This window comes from Phyllostomus discolor, chromosome 4, assembly GCF_004126475.2.
Source record: "Phyllostomus discolor isolate MPI-MPIP mPhyDis1 chromosome 4, mPhyDis1.pri.v3, whole genome shotgun sequence".
Taxonomy (NCBI): Eukaryota; Metazoa; Chordata; class Mammalia; order Chiroptera; family Phyllostomidae; genus Phyllostomus; species Phyllostomus discolor.
The window spans coordinates 172,344,205-172,357,485 of record NC_040906.2 but is presented as its reverse complement, the minus strand read 5'-3'; the positions used below and the strand labels follow the sequence as shown (position 1 = coordinate 172,357,485).

Sequence of the window (13,281 nt, the reverse complement as noted above, 5' to 3'; positions counted from 1 at the left end):
CTCCATCTCAGACCCAACTTATTTATCCTGCTGGAGTAATATTTGAACAGGTCAGTGTTCCGTTAATACTGGCAAGAAAATAATTTAAAGGATTATCACCCTAAAAATGCAGAGTCAGTCTAGTAAAGAAACACACTGTCTATTCAATTTCCTGTCATACACAGTGGGAAGAAGCTTAAGTTAGTATGTAGAAATGGCTTACTCTGCTCTGAAATTCTACAATTATGAAAACAGTGACTTAAGCTACTAATTATGAAAAAGTTCTTATTTTAACATTTAGAACTCACTGAGTAATTTAAATTGTGTTGAAATTGCTAATAATATCACCTACACCTTCAAATTCTGAACCAAGTGTGCAATTACCTCAAAATGTCCTGCCAGACAAAATATATTTTGAGAACTTTGTTGGTTTACCGTCCACCTGTGTTTATCCATGGCTTATGTACCTGTCTCATAATAAAGAAAGAAAAATTTAAGAAACACAGGAATTAGGCTAAAAAGTCAAATGTCTAGGAAAGTTTCAGCAGCAGCAATGTCAATTTCCATGACTTAAATTTTAGTATGTTCTAGTGATAAACACGCTCCTTAAAAAAATAAACTGTAACTTATAAATCAGTGTTATATAGTATCTATTCCCAAAAATATTTCTTTGACTGGATTTGTATTTTCCCTGTCATGCTTTCATTTTGATATACATATAGAAATGACTGCCTATAAATGACTGCCACTCAAACTATGTTAAAAAAAATAAGCGGAACTTCCGGCAAGATGGAGGAATAGGTGGACGTACCGTACCTCCTCGTACAACCAAGATTAGAAAACCAATAATTTACAACAACAATTTACTATCAGAATAACACCCAGATCCGGCAGAGGATTTATCTGAATGGAAGTCGGGCAGCCAAGAAGTTGAAGTAGACTCATTCATCCGGACTGGTAGGAGAAGACAAGCCGGGCGGGCGCGGGGCTGGCAGCGCGCGGAGGTCAGGGGAAGGTTTGGCGCGAAATTGGCGTAAAAGCCATCCGGCGCGCAAGAAGGCAGCGGTGATCCCTGAGTACGCAGGCTATGGCTGGCAGACCCAGAGGGGTAGCGATTGTGGACCAGGGCAGAACTCGTGGCCCAGAAGCCCAGACAAGGGTCTGAGTCCAGGGGAACAGAACTACCGCCATTGTTTTCTCCCGTCCCGCTCCCGCTCCCGCTCCCGCCCCCGCCCCGCCCCCACATATAACGTCACAATCTAGCGACTGGGGTGCCCAGCCCCCGTGAGAACCTAAGGCTCCGCCCCCCACCATAACAAGAGCAACCAGACAGGAAAAAAAAAAAGGAGAGACAGGGGGGGAAAAAAAAATATGTTTTCAACAGAGCAGATCAGTCCCCCAGGACTCATCCTTTTGAGCGACCAAGAAATAGCCAATCTATCAGATGCGCAGTTCAAAACACTGGTGATCAGAAAGCTCACGGAACTGGTTGATTTTGGACGAAATTTAGATGAAAGAATGCAGATTACCATAAAACAGATGCAGGAAGACACGCGGAGGAGAGCCAATAGTGAAAGGAAGGAATCTGAGTCTCAAAACACTACAGTGGACCAGAAGGAAGATAGAATCAACCAAGCAGGAAAGCATGATGAAATAAGAATTCAAAAAATTGAGGAAAAGATTAAGAGCATCCAAGACACCTTTAAACGTTCCAATATCCGAATTATAGGGGTACCAGAAGGGGAAGAGGAAAAGCAACAGATTGAGCACGTATTTGAACAAATAATAAAGGAGAACTTCCCCAATCTGGCAAAGGGAACAGTCTTCCAAGAAATCCAAGAAGCTCAGAGAGCCCCAAAGAAGTTGGACCCAAGAAGGAACACACCAAGACACATCATAATTACATTAGCCAAGGTAAAAACGAAGGAGAGAATCCTAGAAGCAGCAAGAGATAAGGGGACAGTCACCTACAAAGGAGTTCCCATCAGACTGTCAGCTGATTTCTCCAAAGAGACCTTACAGGCAAGAAGGGGCTGGAAAGAAATATTCCAAGTCATGAAAGACAAGGACCTACATCCCAGATTGCTCTATCCAGCAAAGCTCTCATTTAGAATGGAAGGGCAGATAAAGTGCTTCTCAGATAAGGTCAAGTTAAAGGAGTTCATCATCACCAAGCCCTTATTTTATGAAACGCTAAAGGGACTTATCTAAGAAAAGAAGATAAAGGAAAGACATGTATAGTAAAAGTACAGCAAACTCACAAATATCAACAACCACACCTAAAGCAAAACCAAAAGAAACTAAGTAAACAATTAGAACAGGAACAGAACCACAGAAATGGAGATCACATGGAGGGTTAGCAGCAGGGGGGTGGGAGGAGGAGAGAGGGGGAAAAGGTATAGAGAATAAGTAGCATAGAATGTAGGTTGAAAATAGATAGGGGGAGGGCAAGAATAGTACGGGAAATGTAGAAACTAAAGAACTCATAAGTATGACACATGGACATGAACTAAAGGGGGAAATGTGGGTGGGAGGGGGGTACAGGGTGGAGGGGAGAGAAGGGGGGAAATGGGACAACTGTAATAGCATAATCAATAAAATATATTAAAAAAAAAAAAAGAAAAAAAAAATAAGCGACTATACTTATGTGTATCTTTTTTTAACAGGTTTTATTTATTCATTTTTAGAGAGAGGGGAAGGGAGGGAGAAAGAAAGGGAGAGAAATATCAGTATGTGGTTGCCTCTCACACACCCCCTCCTGGGGACCTGGCCTGTAACCCAGGTATGTGTCCTGACTGGGAATCAAACCAGTGACCCTTTGGTTCACAGGCCAGCACTCACTCCACTGTGACACACTAGCCTGGCCACTGATGTATATCTTAACACTAAATATTATTTTGCACAATTGTTTCTTTTCCATTAAGAAAAACAAAAAAAAATCAAATTTTAGTTAATAATGATTTTCTTATATAAACTATCCATCTTTCAGCCATTTCTTCCTTAACAAAAAAATTGGTGTACTGAAAAAATACATATAATAAACTCTGCTATCATTAATACTTCTATTAACTTGTCCATATTTTGAGTATAATGCAAAATGATATACAATGACAGTCCTAAGGCAATGCAAGATTCAGCAGTATTAGCTAAAAAAATATGAACTAAACTTTAGGATGATAGTTGTTCATCCCTATATTCTAATGCTCAGAAAAGCAGGCAATCCTTGGAGGGCATGTATGATAAACCACAATGGAAACAAATGCTACATTCTCGTCTCTTTTGCTTTTTGTCTCTTTATATGATGTATTTTGGAACGGATTATACTTGTACATGTTACAACCTTAGGGTAAAGGCTAGCATACAATGAAAAGCCAGCCTCCTTCCCATCCCATTCCTCACGCTCCTACCTGGTAATTGCCCTCCCAAAAGGCAACTGCTTCTTACTATCTTACACAAACTGTACGGGATGTCCTGTGTTACATATACCATTGTGTGTATGTTACATAAGTGCTGTTTTCCGTATACTCCATTCCAGACACACTTTTTCTACTAAATATGTTTGGAAGGCCTTTCATATTAGTGTATAATAAGGTACCTCCAGCTTTTTAAAAAAAATCCTCACCAGAGGGAGCAAGAGTGGAAGGGAGGGGGTGGGGAGAGAGAGGGAGAGGGAGAGATATCAATGTGAGAGAAACACCCATTGGTTGCCTTCTACATGCGCTCCACCGGGGACTAAGCCCACAACCTAGGTATGTGCCCTGACTGGGAATCAAACTTGTGACCTTTCAGTGTACGAGATGGCACTCCAACCAAATGAGCCACAATGGCCAGGGCAAGGTGGCACCAATTTTTGAATGATTCCTTAATGTTCCACTATACATATGTATGAAAATGTACTTAGTCCTTATTAAAGAAGTTTCCTTCTTTTGCTATTATAAACAATGGTGTAAAGAATAACCCTGTATACACATTATCTCCATACATGCAATTATATCTGTAGGATAAATTCTCAAAGATAGAATTCCTGGGCAAAGGCCATGCACATTTAAAATTTTAAAGTTTGCACTGACACTTCCTGCAGCAGTTTCTACTTGCAATTTCTCATTATAAATGAAAGTGTACATTTTTGCATAAGTTTAAAGCTGTTTATAATTCCTTTTCTGTTAACTATTTTCTTTGCCTATTATTCAAATGGGTTATTTTGTTTTTAATAATTTTTTTCAAGAAACTCTTTTACATAGTAAGACTATTAGCACCTTGTCTATTATATGAATTGGAAATTTTTCTCCCATTTTGTCATTTGTCTTTCAGTTTGCTGGTGTTTTTCCTTACATGCAGAATGTTTTTAATGTTCTCCCATTCATACATCTTTTCTCTTATGGTTTCTCAGTTTGGGATCATACTTAGAAAGGCTTTCTGACTCCAGGATTAAACAAATATATATTTCTCTCACATTTGCTAATGGCAATTTTATCCATTCTTTTTCTTTTTTAATGCTCAAATCTTTTATCTCTGTGGGATTTGTTTTGGTGTTAGATGTGTGTGCACAACTTTATTTTTTTCAAATGAATATCCATTGTTCAAACACCATTTGTTGAGTAATCCATTTTTCACTGATATGAAATACTATCTTATCATATACTAAATTTACCAGTGCCTTTGGTCCTATTTCTGGCCTTTCTATTCAGTTTTAGTGCTATCATTTTTAAACAATGTAAATCAGAAAGACTGTGCAGTACACAAAAGCTTAAGAAATATGTTGTGTCATAATTATAGAAAAAAAACTGTAAGATACAGATAAAAAATATTTCTCCTCATCCTAACTCTTGTTAATTCACCCACCCTTCTCCACAGCCTTGGTACATACTTCCTTTTTTTAGGAGAAAGTTTCCAACTAGCCAGCTGAGAATTTTCCTTGGTTTAATCCAAAAGGATTTCTTTCTCCCATCTTGAGTGAAGCAACTCCAATTAATTACTTATGCCATGGAGCTTCAAAGAAATTCCTTCTTCCCCCTTTTATATCAAGTTGGCGGGTCAAGTATGATCGAGTCCACTTAACAAGCTATCTAGAACCACAGGCTGATGCCACATACTGAAAACAGCCAATGTTTTTCTGCAGCCTGGATAACTTATTTATTTGCTTGATTCCCTTTTAACCACAAACTGAACTCAAATCTCAGGGTGTCTACATTCATTCACTCAGAACAGTCAGCATCATACTCCAGGTGAATTCTTTTGTCTCAGATCCTGTCCCAAACAGCTGGCAACTAACACATTTTAAAACAAATCCAGTAACTTTCAACAAAGTTTGTGCAGAGAATGGTCAGTGCTATCTATCGGTCTAAGATCTGTTTTGAGTAGTCTCATTTTGAACTTTGTGTCAAACAGAGGTTTCATTCTCCTCGCATGCATATTTGTGGCTGGGATATGGTGAACTAGCTCAAAGTCATCAGGGACACATGATGGACTCACCACTCTGGTTTTCTTGTTATCATACCCCCTCCTCTTGAAGATCACATTGCTGTTGTAATGTCTAAGAAACAGTCATCCAAAGTCTGTTTGCAATAGGCCATTTACCAGATTATTGCAAATCAAGGTTAATTTAAATACATCCAAATATTTGAGTTCTATATTTAAAATCACATTTAAAGTAATATGGAAAACTAGGAAAAACGAGTTCAAGAAACATATTTAGAAGCTCAGTGTAATATGAATGAAAGCTGGTGTTCTCCTTTACATCTTAATGTTGTAATAAGAATAATGTAATTTTTCCTATTTCCTGTTATTAAAAAACCTCCAACTATATAAAGCTGTAGAAATTCAATATTCAAATACAGGATGGCCATTACCAGTAGTACTGTACTCTGGATATCCGAATTATAAGAAAATCAAATGACCATATAAATTTATGTGAAAATCATAATTTAAAAGCTCCTAATCTCTCTACATTTTTTCAAAGGTTGTAAAAAGGCTTAAGACATTCCTAGCAGAGAAAACACATCCCAACCAAACACCACTACAAATTCAACCATGTTGTGGCTCATGACACTTAGTAATAATCTTTCTTGGTTTTATTAAAATAAAATTAATTACTACAGCTCATTTTTGAGTGGCTTATTTCCTAGGCTTGTCCATAAAATGATCACTTGCGGTAATATATATATATATATATATATATATATATATATATATTTATATATGCAAATATGAGGTTTGTCCAAAAATGTCCAATTATTGTGAATATAAAGAGAACAATTTGTGTGATATCAACATAACCTGGCAGCCAAGGAGAGTGGGCTGGAACGCACATGCATGAACAATGACATCTTCACTGTACTAGTCAGTGGGTGTGGTGGATTTCATTGAGTGAGCATGTGTACTGTGTGTCTGCCACATTCAAAATGACTGAGTGAGTACAGCAAGACATCTGCATCAGATTTTGTGTTAAGCTTGAACATTTCTCCATAGAAACTATTCAGTTTTGTCAGAAGGCCACAGCTATGGGCAACTGGTAACTGGCAGCTTTATCATGATAACATACCCACTCATGCATCATGTTTCATGCAGAGTTTTTTGGCAAAACACCAAATCACCCAGGTGACTCATCCCCCTACCAGCCCAGTTTTGGTGCCCTGGACTTTCTGGCTTTTCCCAAAACTAAAATACACTTTGAAAAGGAAGAAATTTCAGACTATCAATGAGATTCAGGAAAATACAATGGGGCAGCTGATGGTGACTGAGAGAACTGTGTGAGGTCTCAAGGTGTCTGCTTTGAAGGGGACTGAGGCATCATTGTTCTGTACAATGATTCTTGTATCTTGTATCTTTTTAAATAAATGTCTCTGTTTTTCATATTGCATGGCTGCATACATTCTGGACAGACCTCATATGTAGCACTGCAAAATGTTGATCAATAGCTTTAAAAAATGGCACACTCCCATCCCTTAACTGTGGCAAAAGGATAGCTGTGACTTGGCAGTTTTTATGGGAAAAAAAACTATAAGTAACAAAAGATTCATTCTGAACAAAAAATTAAAATTAAAAAGTGGAAAAATACAGCACTAGTCTTTCTAATGCTATCTATGTTGGTGACAATTCCTTCAAATATTAGCCATGCTAGAGTCAAATTTAATATAAGTATCAGATATTTTCATATTACTTTTAAATGTTACTCAAAAAACAAAATCCTGTCTCCAACAATTTCATGGTAATATCAAAACATATATGATAGAACCATAGCCTTTTCCAAATAAGATATAAACCCAAATGTCTATGCTATTATCATCACCATCTTTTCCCACCATAAAACACAGAGAACAGTTAACACAGGTGTTTGGGGACATCTGCTTGGTCTCCACAGACTCACAGTGACACTGGTGAACAAACAAGCATGGAGAACAAAGGCCTTTAGAACAGGAAAATGTCTCTCAGAGCTGGGAACAGCAGCTTGCATCTTCAGTCTGAAGAAGACAGTTAACAAGTAATGGAAAGAAACAAGGAAAGCAGTGCCGACTTCTATTCTTTGACATGGGAAGAACACTATAAATTTACTTCACTGATTCACTCCTGCTTACCTACGAGCCACTGCCACAACCCTCTCGAGTTATCCTTCTACCAAAATGTCCAGGTCTGTGAAGACTTTTCTTACTCTGAGCACGAAACTCAGGAGTCCATCACATACTATAAATAAAGGATCTCATTTTCCCGTTCGTGTTTACTTTCAGATTCCAACCAATTTTAACAAAATAGCAGAAGTGTGTTACAAGCTCATTTAATATGTTTTAAGAGTGGATGGAGCATTGATGACATATAAAATATTATGTAATCTGAGACTAAACAGAATATGATTTTAGAAGCCAAATTGGGTTGTACGTGGTTTTGGTTTTCATGTGACTAAAAATAAGTATTTTTGATTCAATGCAACCTCTACTACTTTTTTTTTTAAAGAATATGTTCAGGTAACAAGTTGTGGGGTTTTTAAAGCTTTTATAAAAGAAGAGAAAAACTGTTGTCTAATAAAACAGAGTTTGTGATATTCTGGACTTTAAAAATTAAATTACTAATATTGGTCCCACAAATTCTGAAAAATAAAATGGAACACCTATGAACTATACTAATATTAGTTTCATATTTTAGAAAGGGTATCCATGTAGCCCCCACAAAAGTTTTCTGTATATAAAAGGAGTAAGAATAAAATATCTGGCATCAATTACATTTATATCATGCACTGCAAATAAGCTATGAACTAAAATAAGAGGTAACGAATCTTTTGGAGGGATTTCATCCAAATAACTTCAAAATTTTCTTGAAAAGGTAAATTTCTATATATTTTCTAGAGTAGAAGCATCTCTCATTTACAGTATTTTTCTCAGAAAATCACTTACTGAAACAATCAAGACTCTGTACAAGGTTTTTCAGTGATTAAATGCTGATCATAATCCTCAAATGGAGTCTCCTGTTGGAAACTCCGATAAAGAATTAAATAAAACTAAGCTAAATATCCATCAGCAGATAAACAAATTCTGATATACTCATATCATGGAAAACTACATAGCAGCAAAAAAATGAATAAACAATAGCCACAGAAATCAATATGGGTGAATCTCAAAAACATAATGTTGCAGCAAGCTGTGAAAACACACACAATATAATTCTTTTAAATAAAATTGAGGAACATGTAATAAGAAGTCATTATGGGATACACACACGTGTGTGTGTGTTGGGGGGGAATGAGATGTGGAAGGGTGTATGACAGAGGGAACAGAGGCTAAATTCGTCCAAGTTCTCTAAGTAGGGACACAGAGAAGGAGCTTCAGAAAGTAGGCATAATGTAGGTTTCTTAACCTGAGTAGCAGATACATATATGTTCCTTGTATTAATATTCTTTGCTTTCCATAGAAAATAATTATATATGCTATATATGTATCAAAGTATTTCTAATTTTAATTGCTGAAAAAAGGGACCCTAGTTGTTGGAAATTGCAGAAAGCCATGATGTAAGGCAGAAACAGAGCCGGGCGTGAGGTGGTCAGAAGAGTACAGGAGGTGCTCCTACTGAGAAAGTTTATTAACATTTCAGCCACAGCTGATGAGGGATGGAACATTAGTTGATTAATTTACATAACAATTAGGGTAAATTGAACAAAAGAGTATTTAAAAATACCTGGTAGCTTTTAAAAGTTCTTTATAAATTTTGGATATTAACCCTTTATCAGATGTATTGGTGAATATGTTCTCCCATTGTGTGGGTTGTCTCTTTATGTTATTCTTTACTGTGCAAAAGCTTTTTAGTTTGATGTAGTCCTATATGCTTATTTTTTCTTTTGTTTCCCTTGCCTGGGGAGATATATCTGATAAAATATTGCTACAAGCAATGTTTCAGATTTGGCTGCCTATGTTTTTTTTTTTCTACAATTTTTTATGGTTTTGGGTCTAACATTTAAGTCTTTAATCCATTTTTAATTTATTATTGTGTGTGATGTAAGAAGGTGGACTAGTTTCATTTTTCTGCACATATCTGTCCAATTTTCCCAACACCACTTACTGAATAAACTATCTGTGCTTGCTTCCTCTGTTGAATATTAACTGATTATAAAAGTGAAACAAACAATCCAACTGAAAAATGGGCAAAGGACTGAATAGACACTTGCCAAAGAGGACATACAGATGGTCAACAGACATATGAAAAGATGCTCAACATCACCAGTCATCAGAGAAATGCAAATTAAAACTACAATGAGATACCGTCTCACACCTGTCAGAATGGCTGTCATCAATAAATCAACAAACAAGTGGGGGCAAGGATGGAGAAAGGAGAATGAACCCTTTTGCACTGTTGGTGGGAGTGAAGATTGGTACAGTAACTGTGGAAATCAATATTGAGTTACCTCAAAAAATTAAAAATGGATCTGCATTTTGAACCAGCAATCCCCCTTCTGGGAATATATCCAAAGGAACCCAGAACACTAATTCGAAAGAACATAAGCACCTTTATGTTCATTGCAGCACTAGTTACAGTTGCCAAGATATGGATGTAGCCCAAGTACCCCCTTTCCTTCCAGCAGTCAACCCCCTTAGGTCATGTCCATGGGTCCTGGACATAAGTTCTTTGGTTTCTCCATTTCCTATACGATTCTTCATACCCCTCTATTTTGTACCTACCATTTATGATCCTTAATCCCTGAACCTTTCCCCCGACTCTCCCACTTCCTTCTTCCAGCCGACAACCCTCCAAATGATCTCTGTATGTATGATTCTGTCCTGTTACAGTCGTTTGCTTAGTTTGTATTTTTAGATTCAGTTGTTGATAGTTGTGAATTTGTTATCATTTTACTGTTCATAGTTTTGATTATCTTCTTTTTCTTAGGTAAGTCCCTTTAACATTTCATATAATTAGGGCTTGATGATGAACTCCTTTAGCTTTACCATGTTTGGGAAGCACTTTATCTGCCCTTCAATTCTGAATGATAGCTTTGCTAGATATAGTAGTCTAGGTTGTAGGTCCCTTGAATATTTCTTGCCAGTCCCTTCTTGCCTGCAAAGTTTCTTTTGAGAAATCAGAGGATATTCTTATGGGAACTCCTTTATAGGTAATGCTCTACTTTTTTTCTTGCTGCTTTTAAGATTCTCTCTTTATCTTTAATTTTTGACATTTTAATTATGAAGTGTCTTGGAGTGGGCCTCTTCATATACATCTTGTTTGAGACTCTCTGTGCTTCCTGCGCTTGTATGTCTATTTCCTTTGCCAAATTAGGGAAATTTTCTTTCATTATTTTTTCAAATAAATTTTCAATTTCTTGCTCTTCCTCTTCTTCTTCTGGCACTTGGATAGTGGTACGTTTGGAGATATCCCAGAGGTTCCTTATACTATCCTCTTTTTTTTAATTGTTTTCTTCTTGCTGTTCTGGTTGAATACTTATTTCTTCCTTATGTTCCAAATTGTTGATTTGAATCCTAGCTTCCTCCCCTTCACTGTTGGTTCCTCGCAGATTTTTCTTTATGTCACTTAGTGTAACCTTCATGTTTTCCTTTATGTTGCTGCTGTACTCAATGAGTTCTTTGGGCATCCTGATCACCAGTGTTTTGAACTCTGAATGTGATAGGTTGGTTATCTCTGTTTCACTTAGTTCTTTTTCTGGGATTTTGTTCTGTTCTTTCATTTGGGTCATATTTCTTTGTCTCCTCAATTTGGCAGCCTCCCTGTGTTTGTTTCTGTATATTAGGTAGAGCTGCTTTGACTCTGCTACTAATGGGGGTCTTAGTAGTATGGCCTATTGTAGAAAAAGCACTTGTAAATTGTGTGGGGCAGAGCCTTAGGTAATTGACAGTGTGGAGCAACCTACTTCACTGTTTCCTGGCTCTGTGTGGGGGAGGGCTCAGAGAGGTGACAATGCCACTGCCTGGCTTCTGAAGGTTTGCCCATTACATGCCCCATTTCCAGTCACTTCACCCGCTTCCTGTATGTGACTGGCACCCTTTCTGCTATTGCCCAGGTGGTGAATCCCAGAGTGGGTAGCTTTGTGTTTCCTGAAACGGTCTCCTGAAAATCTGGGAGTTTCTTCTACTGCCCCAACTTCCACTGATTTTTACAGCCAACCTCCACTGGTTTTTACAGTTATGAGGGTTTATCTTCCTGGCACTGGAACCCTGGGCTGTGTGGTCTGGCCTGGGGCTGAGACTGCTCACTCCCAAGGTATCCCTCCTGATTTTTATCCACCATACATGAACATGGGACTGCCCATTCTCCCACCATCACTGCTGCCTCTCTGTGCCACATCTCATCTCTGTGCCTCTCTGCTCATCTCCAAGTCTGCCCCTCCTACCCATGTGGATGAATGTGGCTTCTTTAAGTCCTTGGTTGTTGGACTTCCATACAGCTCAATTTTCTGACGGTTCTGGGTGTCACTTGTTTTGAGATCTGGTTGTAATTCTCTCTAGGCTTGTGTGAGGAGGTGAAGTGTGACTATTTATGCCTCCATCTTGACCAGAAGTCCTCAAAGTTGACTTATTTTTAACATATTAAATCTAAAGAAATATTATCGCTGGAAGTAGGTCAAAGGTTACCTAGGATATATTAAAAGAGAAATGAAATTATAAATCATTCATAAAAGCTTGCTATCTTTTTTTAAGAACCATCAAACTCTCTGAAGTTAAGGATCATACATTAATGTTTCCCAATTTAGGGGATCAAATATTAAGTAGTAAGACCCAGCATTATGTAAGTTGAAAACTCTGGGGTATATTTTAATCGTTAATGTGAGTAAGTTAACAGCTGCATGAGCATCATTCTCGAGGGTGAGTTTCTTGGTGATCTGTGTTGCCACCTGCAAGAACTGTGCTTTGTACCCTCTAGGACTTCATACCTCATAGGTAGGTGGCAATCATGGAATTGTTCTGAAGTAAACTATCATGCTTAGAGAGTGAAACAAAAAGTGCCACTCCGGTGACATCCCCAATCAACACTTTAACTGTATGTAACATCTCCTTCCTGCTTAGCAGAGAATGATTGCACGTGAAAGCTGAAATTGTAAATAGAGTAGGAATTTGTTTAAATGGCTGAGAACCTGTTGGGTGGCCAAGATCCTTGAAGATTTTAGGTCAGGGAGACAAGAGGCTCTATATTTTTAACTGGGCAGGTTACTATGGAAAGACAATGATGCCATTAAGCACCTGGGGGACAAAACTATGAATTCTTTAAGTAATGGGGCAGTTTATGTGGAATAGAAAACAGAATACAAAGCCATTGCTCAATATTTTTAAATGACTCTCAGTTTTTCTTGACCTGGCCTGAAGTGTCAGGGGTTTTCATAGACACCTGTTTTTGTGCATGAATTTCTCCTTTCAAACCTTCAGCAGGTATCTTACCACTAAACCACATTAGACTATTTACACAAACAGATCATTTTTAGCTGCTGGGCTCTGTAATAGCACCCACGAATGTTCTTTTAACACTTTTTCAAGAGGAATGAGGTATAGGTAGGTGGTGGAAGCTGTGGGTCTCCGAGTGCCCTAATTAAACTGAGCACTTTTTCCATTTCCACTGCTAAAAGACGGAAGGATCAGAAGAGCAGGAAAATCAGTTTCCTGCCTGGGTAAGGAGATGAACACATTGGCGTGGTCGTGTTTTCCCTCCCTGAGCTCTCTCACCAACAGCTCTTCGCTTGAGAAATTTTACTTGATTAAACATTAGGGAATGAGACATTCCTAACAGAGAAACTAGTTTCCTCATCTGAAGAATGAAATGATTCATCTAAGTGACCTTTAATGTCCCTTACAGCTCTGAGTCTATAAAAGAACAATAATA

General features: G+C 37.8%; 2 protein-coding genes across 5 annotated transcripts in view; one reads left to right on the top strand and one right to left on the bottom strand.

The window, feature by feature from the left end:
• The window catches only part of NT5DC1 (5'-nucleotidase domain containing 1), a 118,386-nt gene that overhangs the window by 77,781 nt on the left and 27,324 nt on the right, over positions 1–13,281 (bottom strand). The window lies entirely within an intron of this gene.
• The window catches only part of COL10A1 (collagen type X alpha 1 chain), a 35,199-nt gene that overhangs the window by 9,679 nt on the left and 12,239 nt on the right, over positions 1–13,281 (top strand). The window contains exon 1 of one of the 2 annotated variants that reach the window (XM_036024600.1): positions 11,944–13,069. The exons of the other annotated variant lie outside the window; for it this stretch is intronic. The gene's annotated coding sequence lies outside the window, so the exon portion shown is untranslated. Of the gene's footprint in view, positions 1–11,943; positions 13,070–13,281 lie in introns of those variants that run through there. 2 annotated transcript variants of the gene reach the window in all.